At 41.6% G+C, this 20,293-nt stretch overlaps 1 long non-coding RNA gene across 1 annotated transcript; it reads right to left on the bottom strand.

Annotated features, from left to right (window-relative positions):
* Nucleotides 1–10,328: 10,328 nt before the first annotated feature.
* Nucleotides 10,329–14,684, bottom strand: LOC141134623 (uncharacterized). The gene is made up of 2 exons (XR_012243240.1): nt 14,514–14,684; nt 10,329–11,114 (listed from the first exon to the last, which is right to left on the bottom strand). It is a non-coding gene; the product is annotated as an uncharacterized lncRNA (long non-coding RNA).
* Between the last annotated feature and the right edge of the window lie 5,609 nt (nt 14,685–20,293).

The following is a 20,293-nucleotide window of genomic DNA, read 5'->3' as shown; positions in this document are numbered from 1 at the left end:
ACACTGTTGTAGGTGGGCACCCGTTTGGCTTCTTCACCAGGGCCCTCTGAGGTTTCCTAATGGCTTTTCGGAACCAGCTGACATGTTTTAGCGGACTTGTGCAGTTGTGTCGGTAATGACCCACTCCTCCGCAATTAGGACAGACTATTTGACTCATAGGCTTCTCTGCAGAAACGACTGTAGGGTTCAAAGTCTGCTTCGGCTCTAAAACATTCTCGTTAGCTGGTGGGCTGATCCTGGCTGCTAGCAGCATCATCTATCCTAATCTCTATCATTTGCGACACCTGGGATTTCAAGAGCTCTATCTCTGTGTCATCACTAGTTGCACTAATCAATCACCAGAATCTGTCACTGACCTCAGTGACAGATTCTGGCTTCAGGTTTCTTTTTTTTCTCTCCAACAGAGCTTCTTCTTCTCGCACCGTCCGGATTAATTCAGTGTACTTCAAAATTCCACCATCTCTTCGAGATTTCAACCGGATCATAATAGGATCTAAGGGCTGAGTCCCCCTTAAAATCTGTGTCAACTGACCTGGGATCTATACCTTTTTTTAGCAGTATCTGGTGCATTATCTAGTCAAGACGCCTCATGTGTTCAGACAGTTTCTCCCCCTCATCTTGGTAGGTATGCGAAAACTGGTACACAAGGTCAGAGGCCATTTCTGTTCTCCCAAACGCGTCTTGCATAATATCTAAGTAGTCGTGAGCAGTACAGTGCTGTTTGCTAAGTTTCAGGTTGCGAATTCTCAAACTCTCAGCGATTCTCTGCTTTTTCTGAGCCTCAGGGATGTCCCACTCATCTCAAAACTCTCTTCACTGAACTGGCTGTTTTCCAGAAAAGGTTCCCAGCTTTTGGTATTCGGACCCAGTGTATAGTGGGTTGCTCTTCTGACACTTTGCCACAAACTCTTCCAAGGTAGCAATGAGTTCCGGCCCTATCATGGCTACAGGTGTTGATAAGGTAGCTTCTTCCGATGAGGCTACTTGGCCTGAACTTTCTGGGCTCACATAGACAGGATCCATCTTGATGCTTTCGAGGGTATTGTCCGGGATATCCCGGATGAGCCCCCACATGTAGCCCCATCCCTGAAGGAGCCGCTTGGTGATTTTGGGTTCTCTGTTCTACGCCTCAACTCCAAGAATGGTCTCAGCCCCTCTGGCACACCTGGTTAGATATAAAATTACTGCAAACACTTTCAAGAATGCAAGTAAAGAAAATACCAATATCCTGGCTGTGGATTGATACCAGAAACACACAGACACAACTGGTAGTGATAAATGAGCTGAATATATTATCACGAAAAGAATACTTGGAAACCTACAGCACTGTTGAACCTTGCTGCAGAGTATCAATACAATAGAAATGACAATCTCTAATATTTTAGCAACTGTAAAAATAGAAAACAAAGCATAATAATCTATATGTCCATCGCACAGGCGCAGAGAGGGAGGAGAGAAAGTCTATTAACTTCTCAGCTCTTTCTGGGCCAGTAAGCACAGTTCTGTAACATTACAGGTCCTGGGTGGAAGAGTACTAGTGTCTTCTGCTAGCAAACGTTGGGGCCGATCAGCGGCATCTCCTCACAGGGGACAGTGATGATCGGTGCCCTGATTACATTAGAGCGCCAGAAGTGCCATTAATCAGTGCTCACCAGTGCCAGCAATCAGTGCCCACCAGTGCCAGCAATCAGTGCCAACCAGAGCCAGCAATCAGTGCCATTATTGATGCCAGTCAGTGCTGGCTTTCAGTACCCATCATTTCCGCCTATCAGTGCTGCCCATCAATGCCCATCAGTGCTGCCCATCAATGCCCATCAGTGCCACCCATCAATGCCCATCAGTGCCCATTAGTGCTGCCCATCAGTGCCCATCAGTGTCACCATGTCGTATCCATGCCGTCTATCAGTGCTCACCAGTGCCACCTATCAGTGCCCACCAGTGTCACCCATCAGTGTCGCCCATCAGTGCTCATCAGTGCCACATATTAGTGCCATCTATCAGGTGCCCATAAGTGAAGAACATTAGTGCCTCCTCATCAGTGCCACCTAATCAGTGCTCATCAGTGCAGCCTATCAGTGCCCATCAGTGCCGCCTCATCAGCGCACATCAGTGAAGGAGAAAAATTACATATTTACAAAATTTACTGACAGAAACTAAGAAAAACCTTTTTTTCCCCAAAATTTTCGGTCTTTTTTTTTTTAAGAAAATAAAAATCCCAGCAGTGAATAAATACAAAAAGAAAGCTCTATTTGTGTGAAGAAAGTGATAAAAATTTCACATGGTTACAGTGTAGCATGACAGTGCAATTGTCATTCAAAGTGTGACAGCGCTGGAAGCTGAAAAATGGCCTGGGCAGGAAGGGGGTGAAAGTGCCCTGTAGGTAAGTGGTTAAATCATATTGATAACAGAAATCACCCAAATGGCCCTGATCAAACGTTTACATCCCCTGGAATGTTTGGCCTTGGTACAGACACACAAGATGACACACACAGGTTAAAACTGCAATTAAAGGTTAATTTCCCACATCTGTGGCGTTTTAAATTGCAATTCGTGTCTGTGTATAAATAGTCAATGCATTTGTTAGATCTCACATTGATGGTCGATGCACTCAAGAGGCTAGATACTGAGCTATGGGGAGCAGAAAAGACCTGCGTAACGAGGTAATGGAATTTTATAAAGATGGAAAAGGATATAAAAAAAGATATTCAATGCCTTGAATATGCCAGTCAGTGTCAGGTACCTTTTGCGAGGCCAAGATGCTGAGAGAGGCTAAGCGCAGTATACCCCTGGAGGTGGTACAGGAGTTATAGGGCTCAAAGAAGCATGGGTTGCCAGTAGGTTGGAGAAGGCTTGAGCTGATGATCACTTGGAGAATTCCAGAAACTTAGTAAAAGCCTGGCTAAGGGTAGAACACAGGAGAGCAGATTGGAGGCTGTGGTGAGACCAGCCAAGGGTCAATCACAGGTAAGTGATAAGCAAGTCTGTGAGCCAAGCCGGGGGTCAACACTGGTAATCAGGCAGGTGCAAGGTTAGCAAAGTCCGTGAGCCAAGCCGGGGGTCAAACACTGGTAATCAGGCAGGTGCGAGTTTAGCAAAGTCCGTGAGCCAAGCCGGGGGTCAAACACTGGTGAAGAGATCAGAGCAGGTCAGGAGGCAAGCTGGGGTCACAACAGGAATCACTTGGAAGTATAACACAGGTTCAGGAACAGGGAAGAGCTGAAGACAATCCAGCAATTTGATGCAGGTATGGGCAGCCTTTATAGGCCAGCAGAAACCCGATTTCCATCTGATGCGCGAGCCATCGCGCCATCTTGCTCCGTTGCGCACCCGCATGCGCCGAACCATCATTCTTCTGCACGGGTACGCGCCAGTAACATTTGCTGAGACTATTTCACTGACATTGCCCCCCCAAGGGGCAGCCTCCAGATGCCCAAGCTAGCCATGTTTCTTGGAGGTTTGTTGTAGAAGGCTTGTATAAGATGTGGAGCTTGCACATTGCTAGAAGGCTCCCAGGAATTATCTTCTGGGGGTACCCCTTCCATTTGATGAGATATTGTACTTGCCTCCCTCTTTTTTTGCAGTCCATAATGGCTTCCACTTAAACTCCGCTTCGCCTTCTACCAGAACTGGAGGTGGTGATAGTTCTTCCCTCCTGGAAGAGGGACTTGGGACCTACAGTTTTAGTAGCGAGACATGAAAAACTGGGTGACACTTGTAAGAGGCGGGTAGTGACAATTCAAAGGCCACCGGATTTATCATTCTCTTGATCTTGAAAGGCCCAATTAATTTTGGTCCTAATTTCTGTGATGGGCAGGATATCCTAATGGGGCGTACACACGGTCGGACTTTTCGTCTACAAAAGTCCAACGTACGCCGACGGACTAAAGCTGGCTGGTAATCCGATCGTGTGTGGGCTTCTTCGGACTTTCAGCTGACTTTTTCAGCCTCAAATCCGACGGACTTTAGATTTGAAACATGCTTCAAATCTTTACGTCGTAACTACGACGGACCCCGAAATCCGCTCGTCTGTATGCTAGTCCGACGGACAAAAAAACGACGCATGCTCATAAGCAAAAACTAAACGGAAGCACTCGGTCTAGTAAAACTAGTGTTCGTATTGTAGGTAGCACATTCCTCACGCTGCAAAATCTGTGATCGTTGAATGCAGCGCATTTAATGTCTTCTTTACGAATGCTATAAAGAACGAAGATGTTTTGCTGTTCATATTCAAACAGAGTGCTCCCAAACAGATTTCTGGATTCTTTTTCTCTTTGATCTCATGAATGACATGGTATGCTTTTTCAAAACAATGTTTCCATACTAATAATACTTTTTAAACTTTTTTTTTTTTTGGTGGAGTCATCTTTTCTTGTAATTTTTATCCAGATATTTATTTTATGATTGTTGTGGAACTTTTTTTCTGTTTATCTATAAATTTTTTTGTAAAGTTACCACAGGGAACCCATTTATATATATATTTTTTAAATTTTTTTTAATGTTTGTAAAGTTACCACAAAGAACCCTTTATAATTTTTGTTTTTATAGTGATTTGTTATTTTTTTTATATAAAGTTAACCCAAAGAACCGTTTTTGGTTATGTATCTTTTTTTTTTTAAATACTTACCACTCGAACATTATTAACATTATTTTAATCTATTTTTGGTGTGTTTTTGCAAAATCAATGAGATTGTTATCCCTTGTTAATTTAAAACATTGTGTCTAAAATCTATGATTTAAAATAAAAAACCTAAACTCAAAAAAGATCCATTTATTTATGGTCTAAATAAAATAAAGAGGAAGTCAACGCTGGAAAAAGTATGTGTACAAGAAAATGGGGATCTTGAGGAGTCCATATAAGAGGGAGCACAATCTGGTGCAAGAATCCCAGAGATCAACAGCACCAGCAGATGATATAGATGTCCCCAGACTGTGGTACTACAACAGCCTGCGTCTTCTGTCAGACCAGACTGAACCCAAGTCATCACTTTCTTCTCTTCCCTGCAGCCTTTCCTCCACGCTGCCCTGCAGCCTTCCCTGTAGCCTTCTTTCGAGGCTGTGGCTCTGGTGTTTCAGTTGTGGCAGGAGGAGGAGGAGGAGGGGGGGCTGCCTCATGTAGTTGGGTGTTTCGTGTTAGCGTGCCCTGCAGCCCCTTCTGGATTGTTTCCCCAAATAGTCGCTCACAAATGAGGCGCTGCTCCCAATCCATTTGAAGAAGCCTGCTGGCTAAGTAGCAGCCATAGGACTCTTCCGCTTCGGGGGGGCTCTTTAAAAAACGGGTGGCCTCTTGCATGAGGCGCAGGGATGCCTCCTGTGTGACCGTCCCCTTCCTGGCCCTTTTTTTGAAAAGGTGGAGGGGAGGCACTTGGGATTCGGTCAGGCTCCTACTGGGCCCAGCCACCTCACTTGGCCCAGCCACCTCACTTGGCCCAGCCACCTCACTGGGAGCAGCCACCTCCTGCCTGACACTGGGCCCAGCCTCCTCCAGGATGATGGTGAATCCGGCCTCCTCCAGGCTGTCCATGGGCCCGGTCTCCTCCTGCCTGCCACTTTCCCCACATTCCTCCTGGATGGACTCATCCTGTGTATAAAAAAAGGACAATAGTTTTAGTATATTTTTTTGGGTTCATCAATGACACACAGTTTGCTTCTCATGACTAGCAAATTCAATGTGAATACATCTCTTTAATAAAAGAGTCTAATCAGACACCCTAATTATTTCAAGCAGGTGCCAAACATATTTAGCCACTACTGTCAATTTATATGTATACACAATTTTGAGGGCAAAATTATTTTAGACAATTATAACATCCAGTTAACATCATTAATATTAGTACAGTAAATATTTGTTAAAATAATTTACCTGACTCCAGATGGTCATATCCGGTTCATCCAGGATGGAAGACCCAGCTTGCTCCTCATCAGCCTCTGCTGGGGTGGAGGGAAGGGTGGAGGGAAGGGTTGAAAGTGATGCCCTGGCTTCAGTCTGGTCATCAAGAAAACGGAGTTGATTGTAGTACCACAGCCTGGGTACATAAACATCATCTGCTGATGCTCCTGATCTCATTGATTCCTGGATCTTCTTATGTTCCCTCTTATACATGTTCCTCAAGACCCCAATTTTCTTGAGCAATGTCTCCATTGTTGCTTCCGGGATGGTCGCCTGGACAAAGGACAGAAGTCTCTCCAGCGTTGACTTCCTCACATGCTTTGCATAATACTGTGGGTGTTTCACCTCCCACAAATTCCTCATCTCTCTATATTTAGAAATAAAAGCAGTAAGGAACTCTGGATCCTTAAATAGGGGATTCATAATGTCTGTATAAAAGATAAAGTCACAAGACAAAAAACACTTTTATTGGGTTTCTGCTAAACCCTCATCATCTTATCCCTATGTAGGCCTCATCAATCTGTCAAGCCATATAGGCCGCTTGCTACAAAGTCTTGACCAAAAGTATAAATTTTAAATTACCTTCGTTTAGTAGCGTCCCGGTCCACTATCACCTACGCACAGAACGTACGTACGACACAATACGTAACAGCGCTTTATACACTGCACATGCGTAATACTACGCCTATTTGGCCCGCCCCTGACGTTCTTTTTGTTTACGCATATAACCCGCCCTTGACTCTACGCACAGAACGTACGTACGACACGTGCACAAGGCCCCTCTTTATACACTACGCATGTGTGAAACTCCGCCTGCGTCGCCCGCCCCTGACGTTCGATTTTAACTCATGTTCTCCGCCCCTTAATTCTACGCACAGAACGTACGTACGACACGTGCGCAAGGCCCCTCTTTATACACTAACCATGTGTGAAACTCCGCCTGCGTCGCCCGCCCCTGACGTTCGATTTTAACTCATGTTCTCCGCCCCTTAATTCTACGCACAGAACGTACGTACGACACTTGCGCAAGGCCCCTCTTTATACACTACGCATGTGTGAAACTCCGCCTGCTTCGCCCGCCCCTGACGTTCGATTTTAACTCATGTTCTCCGCCCCTTAATTCTACGCACAGAACGTACGTACGACACGTGCACAAGGCCCCTCTTTATACACTACGCATGTGTGAAACTCCGCCTGCGTCGCCCGCCCCTGACGTTCGACTTTAACTCATGTTCTCCGCCCCTTAATTCTACGCACAGAACGTACGTACGACACGTGCACAAGGCCCCTCTTTATACACTACGCATGTGTGAAACTCCGCCTGCGTCGCCCGCCCCTGACGTTCGATTTTAACTCATGTTCTCCGCCCCTTAATTCTACGCACAGAACGTACGTACGACACTTGCGCAAGGCCCCTCTTTATACACTACGCATGTGTGAAACTCCGCCTGCTTCGCCCGCCCCTGACGTTCGATTTTAACTCATGTTCTCCGCCCCTTAATTCTACGCACAGAACGTACGTACGACACGTGCACAAGGCCCCTCTTTATACACTACGCATGTGTGAAACTCCGCCTGCGTCGCCCGCCCCTGACGTTCGACTTTAACTCATGTTCTCCGCCCCTTAATTCTACGCACAGAACGTACGTACGACACGTGCACAAGGCCCCTCTTTATACACTACGCATGTGTGAAACTCCGCCTGCGTCGCCCGCCCCTGACGTTCGATTTTAACTCATGTTCTCCGCCCCTTAATTCTACGCACAGAACGTACGTACGACACGTGCGCAAGGCCCCTCTTTATACACTACGCATGTGTGAAACTCCGCCTGCGTCGCCCGCCCCTGACGTTCGATTTTAACTCATGTTCTCCGCCCATTTTTAGTTACGGCGCGTAGTGGGGTGAATAATGGCGGAGACACATGACATGTTTACTACCTCAGGTAGCGAAAAAAGCCCGGAGGCCGGAACGTCAAGATCTGTGAGGCCTAGATTTAAGGCCTCCAATATGTCCTTTGAAGAGATGGTGGAGATGGTGGCCATTCTTCAAAAAAAGGACTATGATGGGAAGTATGGGCTGTACGCCCGGCCAAATTTGCGCAAGGCCAAAATAATGGCGAAGGTGGTGGACACTTTACAGGCTTATTTTGGGGTACAGCGCTCCAAGGATCAAATTAGAAAAAGATGGTCTGACCTGAAACTCAGGGAGCCGGATCAGTTCAGACGGATCCCTAAAGTGCTGCAAAAAAGTAAGTACCTGTGTTTTCATCTTGTGTTGATTACCTCGTATACCGCTCCATGTGCTTTTCATTCCTATACGATTGTTTGCATCATTTGAAACGATCTTTTAATAAACATCGTTACATATCTATATATAATATATACATATATATCTCTCTCTATATATATATACACATAGACATATATATATATATATATATATATATATATATATATATATATATATATATATATATACACATATACATATACATATATATATATATATATATATACACACATATACATATATATATATATATATATATATATATATACACACATATATATATATATACACATATATATATATATATATATATATATATATATATATATATACATATATATATATATATACACATATATATATATATACACACATATATATATATATATATACGTATATATATATATATATATATATATATATATATATATATACATATGTATGTATGTATATATGTATGTATATAGATATATAGGTAGATATATAGATAGATATAGAATTTTTTTCTTTTTTTTTAATTAAATTAATATCTATTTTTAGATTTAGATTTTGTTTGAGATTGAAGATTTATATTTAGTTATAGATATATAGAGAGAGAGAGATCCAAAGATTTTTTGATATATTTTGATATTGATATCTAGATATCGAGATATCTATCCATCTTGATATGTCTTTAGAAATTAAAATCTTGAAGTCTACTAGGAACTCTACACAAACAGACAATTTGTACACCACTTCACTACAAATGTTTGAAGATTAGTATGTACTAAAATATCTGTGTGCTAAGTATATTAATTTTTTGCTTCACATAAGGGAAAAATCACTCAGCCAACAAGAGGAACCCAGTCCCCCCCCAGCAAAAGAACATACTTGGGAAATCAGCCCAAGCCCCACTGAGGATGTGGAGGAAGGAGAGGTGGGCGACATGGGCACCCCACCAGGTGAGTGTCTGACACACCAGCTTACGGTAATCTATGCATGGCTGCCTTTTATTTTATGTAATTTTTCTACTCTATTTTAGGTGATCTGGTTGTGCTTGAGTCAAGCAACAGCGCCACCCCCGAGGATGTTCATGAAGTATGCAACATGGGCACCCCACCAGGTCAGTGTCTGAGACACCAGCTTTATGGTAAGGTAAACTATGTGTGCATATTTCTAAACATATTTTTTTTTTCATTCCACTTTAGGTCCAAGTGACTATTTCACCACAGACAGTGCCCAACGGCTAATTGCTCAAATAATGGCCTGGAATGGGCAGATCGATCAAATGCGGAATTGGCTGGATCGTATGCAGCAGGAAATGAAGGACATGATTGATGTTTTGGGTCGAATCTAAATGCCCTTTTTTAAACCCCAAAACATCGATCATGTCCTTCATTTCCTGGTTTGCTGACCCCATTCTGGGCCTTCTCTTTATTATTTTCAGTTAAATTATATGCCTGTTTAACAACATTTAAAAAAGGAGGCCTATTTTTCAAAAAAAACAAAAAAAAAAATAAAAAAAAGGATTTGAAAAAAGACAAAAAAAAAAAAAAAAGGATTTTAAAAAACACCAAAAAAAAAAAAAGGATTTGAAAAAAGACAAAAAAAAAAAAAAAAAAAGGATTTTAAAAAACACAAAAAAAAAAGGATTTGAAAAAAGACAAAAAAAAAAAAAAGGATTTTAAAAAACACCAAAAAAAAAAAAAAAAAGGATTTGAAAAAAGACCAAAAAAAAAAAAAAGGATTTTAAAAAACACCAAAAAAGAAAAAAAAGGATTTGAAAAAAGACAAAAAAAAAAAAGGCCTGTTTGCTAAAATCAAAATGCCCAACAAATTTTATTTTTGATTATCTAAAAATATTTAACTCTAATTATATTATTCTAAATTTATTTAATATATCTTTATATTTTTGGCTAGGAACATTTTATACTAAATGCATAACTGAATGGATACCAAAGATTAAAAACATCTGCTTAGAATTAAATAAATGTGTGGTTTGTTATTTCATTGCTCAGTATCAGTTTGTTTATAAATTTCAAAAAAGTGGTTTACAGTGGCAATGGAGCTTATTTAGAAATTTACAAGGAAAATACAGTTGGCACTACAACTGCTCGACCATAACCTAGGAGAAAGCCCAAAAGAAAGGCAAGCAATAAATATAATTCAAGATTTCATCAAGATTGTTTTTATTTTAAATATTTAGATATCCTGGCCCATTGCAATGGCCCCCCTACCCATAAAATAATTAACATATTGCTGTCTAACTTGACGGGCACTTTGGGGGGCCAAGCCAGTATGGACAGTATCCAGGCCCGTAAGATTCTCAACGATAAGTCCGGCCTCAGGCCCAACTGGCACCATATAATTTTGAGAATGTTTGTGCAAAAAGTTGTGCAGGATGCAGCACGATAAAATGATAAAATTAAGTTTGTATTCCGCCAAATTAACGGAGGTTTGAAACAGGCGGAACCGGCTGGCCAGAATCCCAAACGCATTCTCAACCACTCTTCTAGCTCTGGCCAGCCGGAAATTAAAAACCCTCCTCTCCGGGGTGAGGGTTCTTTGGGGGAATGGCCTCATGAGGTGCTTGCTCAGAGCGAAGGCTTCATCGGCAATGAAGACAAAGGGGAGTCCTTCCACGTTATCCGCATCAGGTGGCAATCCCAGGCCACCACTCTGGAGACGCTGGCAGAACTCCGTCTGGGCAAATACTCCTCCATCCGACATCCGGCCATTCTTCCCCACGTCCACATATAGAAATTCATAGTGTGCCAACACCACCGCCATTAAAACTATACTGTGGAACCCCTTATAATTAAAATAGTATGACCCCGAATGGGGTGGTGGCACAATGTGGACATGTTTCCCATCTATAGCCCCTCCACAACTGGGAAAGTCCCAACGGGTGGCAAAATGGGATGCCACAGTCTGCCATTCCTGTGGCGTTGAAGGAAACTGGGGAATCAAACAAGAAAACAAAAATCAGTAATTTTGAATCGAACATGGCAAGAAAATTATACAATTAAAAACATTATTCCACAGCATCAGTATAACATTAAATAATGTATATCTTCTGGAAGAAATAATATTGAAAGGCACACTTATCAGATTGCTCACCCCCTCTGATGGAACATTGATTACATTTTAGGGGGTGGTGAAATTACCAAAAAATATTAATTTTAGGACACACAGGGATTTATGGACTAAAAAGGCTACAAGACTGCAGTTGTCCCACTCTGCAAGTGCAGTTGCTCCCCAGCTTAAAGTAAATGAGGTAAGGTAAAAAGGCTTTCATGTTGCAAGGAGTACACAACCACATGCAAGGGCAATTAATGAAAACACTTTGTGGCTTGTATATGATTTGATGATGGAAATCAGCAGAGCTTCTGCTCATTTACTAAAGCACTGGAGCAAATGCACTTGTAGAGTGCACATGCATTTTGCAAAGTGCAACATATATTTGCCTTATAAAAATCAACACCACAGAAGATTCTAGCAAATTATTAGGGGGGGGTTGAAATCAAGCTAATTATAAGCACACTATTTGGATAGAGTTTAAGGGAAACAAAATACAATGCAGCTGACTAAATACATTCAAACTGAGTAGACTAGGTGAATATGTGACCAGCATTGTATGCTGGAGAGGTTATTGAAGGCAAATATACATGCATGACAACAAAGAACATGAAACAAATCAAGCATGCGTGAGAAGAAAAAGGGGACATTCACACTATATTACAATGATGGTAAGTAGTGTTTGAGCTAAGAAATACATTACATTATCAAAGAATAAATAAAAGAACATGTGATGCTAATAAAAGAAAAAATTCTTACCTTAATATAGTCCTTCTGCAGGACCTGGATGATGGCAGAACAGGTCTCTGGGATAATGATCCCCAGAGCCTGGGGGGAGATGCCTGTCGAGAACTTGAGGTCCTGCAGGCTTCTCCCCGTCGCCAAGTACCGCAACGTGGCAACTAGCCTCTGCTCCGGAGTGATGGCTTGCCTCATGCAGGTATCCTGCCTGCTGATATAGGGGGTCAGCAAAGCCACCAAACGGTCAAAAACGGGGTCCGTCATCCGGAGAAAGTTCCTAAAATCCTCAGGATTATTCTCACGGATCTCACGGAGCAATGGCATGTGACAGAACTGGTCACGCTGGAGCAACCAATTCTTGGTCCATGAACTCCTCCTCGCCCTGTTCATGGACTGGTCTTGGTCTGAAGAATAAACTACAGCACCAAACACATACAATGCACGAGCTCGACGACGAGTACGTACAGGTAACATGGCTATAAAACGGTCGGCTGGTCAGAACGCACTTAACAGAACGCACTGAAGAACAGCAAGGCCTGTGAAGAACGACCTGAAAATCAGGAACGAGCGGCCAATAAAACAAAGATTTCTCAATGCCAACTGACCAAACGCACTGAAAAGCAGATACAAACCTCACAAGCACAGACTGAACAACAGTTAAAACGAACTGAAAAATACGAGTCTCACAAGCGCGAATCGTCTCTCACCAAACTTCTACTAACACGAGATAAACACGAGATTAGCAGAAGGAGCCCAAAGGGTGTCGTACGGGCTATTGAACTTCCGTTTTATAGTCTCGCCGGACTTGATGTACGTCACCGCGTACTAGGCTGTCAAACTTTTGTGTGGTCGTGTGTAGGCAAGTCCGTTCGTTAGAAAGTCTGCCGCAAGTCCGCCGAAAGTCCGCAGGAAGTCTGTCGGACCGGCTGTCGGACTTTTGTAGATGAAAAGTCCGACCGTGTGTACGCGGCATAAGATTTACAGAAGACAGCCATACTTCATCTCCTACTTTGAAAACAGGGCTGTCTCTTCTTCTTTTGTCGTGGTATTTTTTATAGTTTTCTTGGGCCTGTTGCTGGTAATTGGTCTGGATGAAGTTTATCCGATCCTGAACCGCAGATACTGAAGCTTCTGGTATGGAATTGGGTAAAAAGGAGGGATGAAACCCATAATTTGCCCAAAAGGGGGATTGATTGGTGGCAGTATGCAAGGAACTATTATAAGCAAACTCTGCACGCGGAAGAAGGGACACCCAGTCGTCCTGAAAGCAGGTTCAAAAACACCGTAGGTATTGCGCCAAGGTTTGATTTGTCCTTTCTGTCTGGCCATTGCTCTGTGGGTGGTATGCTGATGAAAGAGATACTTCTATTGCCAAGGATTTGCAAAGATCTTTCCAAAACCTGGAAGTAAATTGTACTCCTCTGTCGGAAACAATATTGTTGGGGACCCCATGCAATCTAACGATCTCTTTGATAAAAATATTTCCTGTATCTGAGGCAGAGGGTGTGCCAGTGGCGGCTGGTGCTCCATTTTTTTAGGGGGGCGCAAACAAAATCTCAACCAACACCCCCCCCCACGTCACTCGCCCGTGATGGGGCCGATAGATAGATAGATAGATAGATAGATAGATAGATAGATAGATAGATAGATAGATAGATAGATAGATAGATAGATAGATAGATAGATAGATAAATAGATAGATATACAGATAGAAAGATAGATAGATAGATATACAGTTATATAGATAGATATACAGATAGATAGATATACAGTTATATAGATAGATAGATAGATAGATAGATAGATAGATAGATAGATAGATAGATAGATAGATAGATAGATAGATAGATAGATAGATAGATAGATAGATAGATAGATATACAGATAGATAGATATACAGTTATATAGATAGATAGATAGATAGATAGATAGATAGATAGATAGATAGATAGATAGATAGATAGATAGATAGATAGATAGATAGATAGATAGATAGATAGATAGATAGTTATATAGATAGATATACAGATAGATAGATAGACAGTTAGATAGATAGATAGACAGTTATACAGATAGATAGATATACAGTTATATAGATAGATATACAGATAGATAGATATACAGATAGATAGATATACAGTTATATAGATAGATATACAGATAGATAGATATACAGTTATATAGATAGATATACAGATAGATATACAGATAGATAGATATACAGATAGATAGATATACAGATAATTAGATAGAGAGAGATATGCAGTTATACAGATAGAAGAGAGAGAGAGAGAGATGAGATGAGATGAGATGACAGAATGCACAGCATGACTGTAGGACGCAGTGCTGGGAGCCCCCGTGATATACACATACAGCAGATGTGTAATGAAGGCTCCAGCACATTTGTCGGGTGAGCGGCTGCAGCGGAGGTTGATTCCAGGCAGGGCAGAGGTGAAGCACAGCTCCCTCCACCCTTCGATCACAGACTAAGAAAAACACGGTGGACAGAGAAAGGCTGTTAGTAACACATTAACTTACCTTGCTTCTCCATTCACACGTGCCGAAACAGGAAGTGACACGCCACCCGGTGACAGCACCGCCCAGAAATGAAGACATGAAGGAGAATGGCCCAGTCAGCATCTAGAGGCGCACTGCACAGCGCCACAGGGCAACAAAAAAAACAGCAAATGAAGCATTTTGCCTGCATTGGCATGACGCTTCAATAGTGCACCGTGTCCGGCGCCCACCCGCAACACAGTGCACTTCTTAAAGAAACTTTTTTTTTTTTTTAAAGGGACATTTTTTTTTTTTTGACTGGCTTTGGGGGGGGGGGGGGCAGGGCGGCGCCCATGCGCCCCCTATGGACGGGCCGCCACTGGGGTGTGCCAACCATTGGTAAAAAATATGCCATCTTTGAGAGGCAATCCACTACCACCAGACCACCAGGATGGTAGTGAATCCCTCGGAAGGAGGTAAGTCAACAATAAAGTCGATAGAGATCTTCCTCCAGGGCTGTTTTGGAATGGGCAAAGGCCGTAATAGACCCCAGGACTTGGCACTGGACCCTTTGTTGTGTTGACACATGCTACAGGAACTGACATAATTCTTACAATCTTGCTTCCAACTGGGTCAGGAGCGCTGTATAAGGTCTGATGTTTTCTTTCCCCCGAAATGACCTGCAAGCTTATGGTCATGGAAGGTTCTTAAAGCGGGGTTCCACCCAAATTTTGAACAATATCTGTATGTATTCTCTTCCTTGCCTAGATGCTGACACGCCGTTTAAACAATTTTAAATCGCCGTGATTACCTTTTATTTTTCTATTCTTCTTTGCACTTCCTGGTTCTCCTCCCATGGGAGTAGGCGTGTTTCTAGCCTCTCCCAGACTCCTGGGAGCTAGTCTCAGGCTTCCCAGGATGCCACTGAGCATGTGCAGGAACGAGCGGTGAATGCTGGGAGCACAGCATTCACCACATCCAGGAAATAAATGCTTGTGGGCTTCAAATGCCCACAATGAAGATGGAAACCGCCCCAGTAGAAGTCTGACGACGAAACGTGCGTAGGGCGGGTTACGAACGTCTTGCAGCACCTCTAACAAAGGGAATTCGCTAACTTTTGGCATGCTTGATTTGTTCATTTGAAATGTGAGTACATTTGTCTATTAAGTTTTAATAAAAGTCCTCCTATGGTTTTACGCGATGGGCATACCTTCTTTCCTTTACATGTAATTACTACACCACAATACGCAAGTAAAGTTTGGGGGACATCCTTGATTGCTGCACAGTGGCAGACACTGTGACCATCCATACCCCTGCAGGGGAAAGGAGAATCCGGTGAGTGCAAGCATTGTCAGAGCATGCAGACAAGGCACTAATTAAAGAAACCAGCACCTGGATAAGAAGCTTTCCTACAGATATTTGACCCTCAAAGATTGAACACTACAAAATACTCCAAAAAGAACTTGTTTTTTTCATAAACGGAACTTTTCCTATCCAACCAATACTGGTCACAGCACAAGAGTCACTATTTATGATGGATATTTTGCACAATGTTGTATGGATTTGTATGATTTAACACTGGTCACTTTAGTGATGCTGCACTATGCACTTTTGTTGAATAATTGAAGCACCTTATGTTGCAATTGTACCTTTAACAGTAAGGACTTGGCACCAGTCACATATTTATTCATTTTTGGCACACACACTTTAGGAATTATAAAGTCATTTTAAAGAGAGGTGTTTTTTTTTTTTTTTTTTGTCTCCATAAGGGCAGCGCCATACTATTCCTGTTTTCCTTTTTTTTTTTTTTTAACACTTTCCACCTAGATGATATTACATCTATATCCACAACTACTTTATTACTTAACTTAAAGGGCACAATGCACCTTTGTTGAACAATTGGAGCACCAGTTGTTGTATTTTCATTTTGAATAGAAATATTCACCACCAGTCAGTTTTATTCAATTTTTGAACATATACAGGTTTTAGAAGCAATTCTATAAGGATACTAGGCAATACATTCACTACAAAGAAGGAAAAAGGGAAAGAGAAAAAAAAAAAAAAAAAAATTTTGTCTCCATAAGGGCAGCGCCATACTACTCCTGCTTTTTTACCATTTTTTAATACTTTCCACTTAGGTGGTATTGTATGTGTAGAGGCAGCAGCCATATCCATAACTAAAACATTCAATTCATTGCGCGGATTTACCCCATACACCTATAATTCTTACAATCTTGCTTCCAACTGGGTCAGGAGCGCTGTATAAGGTCCGATGTTTTCTTTCCCCCGAAATGACCTGCAAGCTTATGGTCATGGAAGGTTCTTAAAGCGGGGTTCCACCCAAATTTTGAACAATATCTGTATGTATTCTCTTCCTTGCCTAGATGCTGACACGCCGTTTAACCACTTCAGCCCCGGAAGGATTTACCCCCTTCCTGACCAGAGCACTTTTTACAATTTGGCACTGCGACACTTTAACTGCTAATTGCGCGGTCATGCAATGCTGTAACCAAACGAAATTTGCGTCCTTTTCTTCCCACAAATAGAGCTTTCTTTTGATGGTATTTGATCACCTCTGCCGTTTTTATTTTTTGCGCTATACACGGAAAAAGACCGAAAATTTTGAAAAAAAATGATATTTTCTACTTTTTGTTCTAAAAAAAATCCAATAAACTCAATTTTAGTCATACATTTAGGCCAAAATGTATTTGGCCACATGTCTTTGGTAAAAAAAATGTCAATAAGTGTATATTTATTGGTTTGCGCAAAAGTTATAGCGCCTACAAACTAGGGTACATTTTCTGGAATTTACACAGCCTTTAATTTATGACTGCCTATGTCATTTCTTGAGGTGCTAAAATGGCAGGGCAGTACAAAACCCCCACAAATGACCCCATTTTGGAAAGTAGACACCCCAAGGAAATTGCTGAGAGGCATTTTGAGCCCATTGAATATTCATTTTTTTTGTCCCAAGTGATTGAATAATGACAAAAAAAAAAAAAAAAAAATTACAAAAAGTTGTCACTAAATGATATATTGCTCACACAGGCCATGGGCATATGTGGAATTGCACCCCAAAATACATTTAGCTGCTTCTCCTGAGTATGGGGATACCACATGTGTGGGACTTTTTGGGAGCCTAGCCGCATACGGGGCCCCGAAAACCAATCACTGCCTTCAGGATTTCTAAGGGCGTACATTTTTGATTTTACTCCTCACTACCTATCACAGTTTTGAAGGCCATAAAATGCCCAGATGGCACAAACCCCCCCCCAAATGACCCCATTTTGGAAAGTAGACACCCCAAGCTATTTGCTGAGAGGCATGTTGAGTCCATGGAATATTTTATATTTTGACACAAGTTGCGGGAAAGTGACAATTTATTTTTTATTTTTTTATTTTTTTGCACAAAGTTGTCACTAAATGATATATTGCTCACACAGGTCATGGGCATATGTGGAATTGCACCCCAAAATACATTCTGCTGCTTCTCTTGAGTACGGGGATACCACATGTGTGGGACTTTTTAGGAGCCTAGCCGCGTACGGGACCCCGAAAACCAATCACCACCTTCAGGATTTCTAAGGGTGTACATTTTTGATTTCACTCTTCACTGCCTATCACAGTTTCGGAGGTCATGGAATGCCCAGGTGGCACAAACCCCCCCCAAATGACCCCATTTTGGAAAGTAGACACCCCAAGCTATTTGCTGAGAGGCATGGTGAGTATTTTGCAGCTCTCATATGTTTTTGAAAATGAAGAAAGACAAAAATAAAAATTTTTTTTTTCTTTTTTTAATTTTCAAAACTTTGTGACAAAAAGTGAGGTCTGCAAAATACTCACTATACCGCTCAGCAAATAGCTTTGGGTGTCTACTTTCCAAAATGGGGTCATTTGGGGGGGTTTTGTGCCACCTGGGCATTCCATGGCCTCCGAGACTGTGATAGGCAGTGAAGAGTGAAATCAAAAATTTACGCCCTTAGAAAGCCTGAAGGCGGTGCTTGGTTTTCGGGGTCCCATACGCGGCTAGGCTCCCAAAAAGTCTCACACATGTGGTATCCCCGTACTCAGGAGAAGCAACAGAATGTATTTTGGGGTGTAATTTCACATATTCCCATGGCATGTTTGAGCAATATATCATTTAGTGACAACTTTGTGCAAAAAAAAAAAAAAAAATGTGTCTCTTTCCCGCAACTTGTGTCACAATATAAAATATTCCATGGACTCGACATGCCTCTCAGCAAATAGCTTGGGGTGTCTACTTTCCAAAATGGGGTCATTTGGGGGGGGTTTGAACTGTCCTGGCATTTTATGCACAACATTTAGAAGCTTATGTCACACATCACCCACTCTTCTAACCACTTGAAGACAAAGCCCTTTCTGACACTTTTTGATTACATGAAAAAATTATTTTTTTTTGCAAGAAAATTACTTTGAACCCCCACACATTATATATATTTTTAAAGCAAATGCCCTACAGATTAAAATGGTGGGTGTTTAATTTTTTTTTTTCACACAGTATTTGCGCAGCGATTTTTCAAACGCATTTTTTGGGGAAAAAACACACTTTTTTACATTTTAATGCACTAAAACACACTATATTGCCCAAATGTTTGATGAAATAAAAAAGATGATCTTAGGCCGAGTACATGGATACCAAACATGACATGCTTTACAATTGCGCACAAACGTGCAGTGGCACCAAAATAAATACATTTTTAAAGGCCTTTAAAAGCCTTTACAGGTTACCACTTTAGATTTACAGAGGAGGTCTACTGCTAAAATTACTGCCCTCGATCTGACCGTCGCGGTGATACCTCACATGCATGGTGCAATTGCTGTTTACATTTGACGCCAGACCGACGCTTGCGTTCGCCTTAGCGCGAGAGCAGGGGGGACAGGGGTGCTTTTTTTTTTTTTTTTTTTTTTTTTTTTTTTCTTTATTATTTTTTTGCTTTTTTATCTTATTTTAAAACTGTTCCTTTCATTTTTTTTTTTTTTTTTTTTTATTGTTATCTCAGGGAATGTAAATATCCCCTATGATAGCAATAGGTAGTGACAGGTACTCTTTTTTGAAAAAATTGGGGTCTATTAGACCCTAGATTTCTCCTCTGCCCTCAAAGCATCTGACCACACCAAGATCGGTGTGATAAAATGCTTCCCCAATTTCCCAATGGCGCTATTTACATCCGGCGAAATCTAAGTCATAAAATGCTCGTAGCTTCCGGTTTCTTAGGCCATAGAGATGTTTGGAGCCACTCTGGTCTCTGATCAGCTCTATGGTCAGCTGGCTGAATCACCGGCTGCATTCTCAGGTTCCCTGTTGAGACAGGAGAGCCAGAGAAAAACACGGAAGACGGTGGGGGGGGGGGGGGCATTCTCTCCCACTGCTTGTAAAAGCAGTCTAGAGGCTAATTAGCCGCTAGGATTGCTTTTACATGAAAGCCGGCCGCTGGCTGAAAAGAATGATACCAAAATGATACCTAAACCTGCAAGCATCATTCTGGTATAACCACTCAAAGTCGTGAATGCTGTACCTGAAGACAAAAAAATGGTTAACAATAAAGCACAGTAAACGGTAAAGTATAAAAAATTGAATACCTGAAAAGCAAACATGATAAAACATAATAACAATAAAACATTGCAGAATAGAATACAGTAAAAAAGAGCAGAAGAATAGAGAGAGAGAGAATAGAGAGAGAACAATAAAACGACAACTATTATTTTTTATTTTATATTTTTGTTTATGTTTTTTTTTTTTTTTTACACTTTTTTTGTAACTGTAACTTTTATAACTGTAACCGGTTCCAGGTTCGGGTCTC

This window comes from Aquarana catesbeiana, linkage group LG03, assembly GCF_042186555.1.
Source record: "Aquarana catesbeiana isolate 2022-GZ linkage group LG03, ASM4218655v1, whole genome shotgun sequence".
Taxonomy (NCBI): Eukaryota; Metazoa; Chordata; class Amphibia; order Anura; family Ranidae; genus Aquarana; species Aquarana catesbeiana.
The sequence above is the reverse complement of the archived record's forward strand: the minus strand, read 5'-3'. Positions and strand labels throughout refer to the sequence as shown.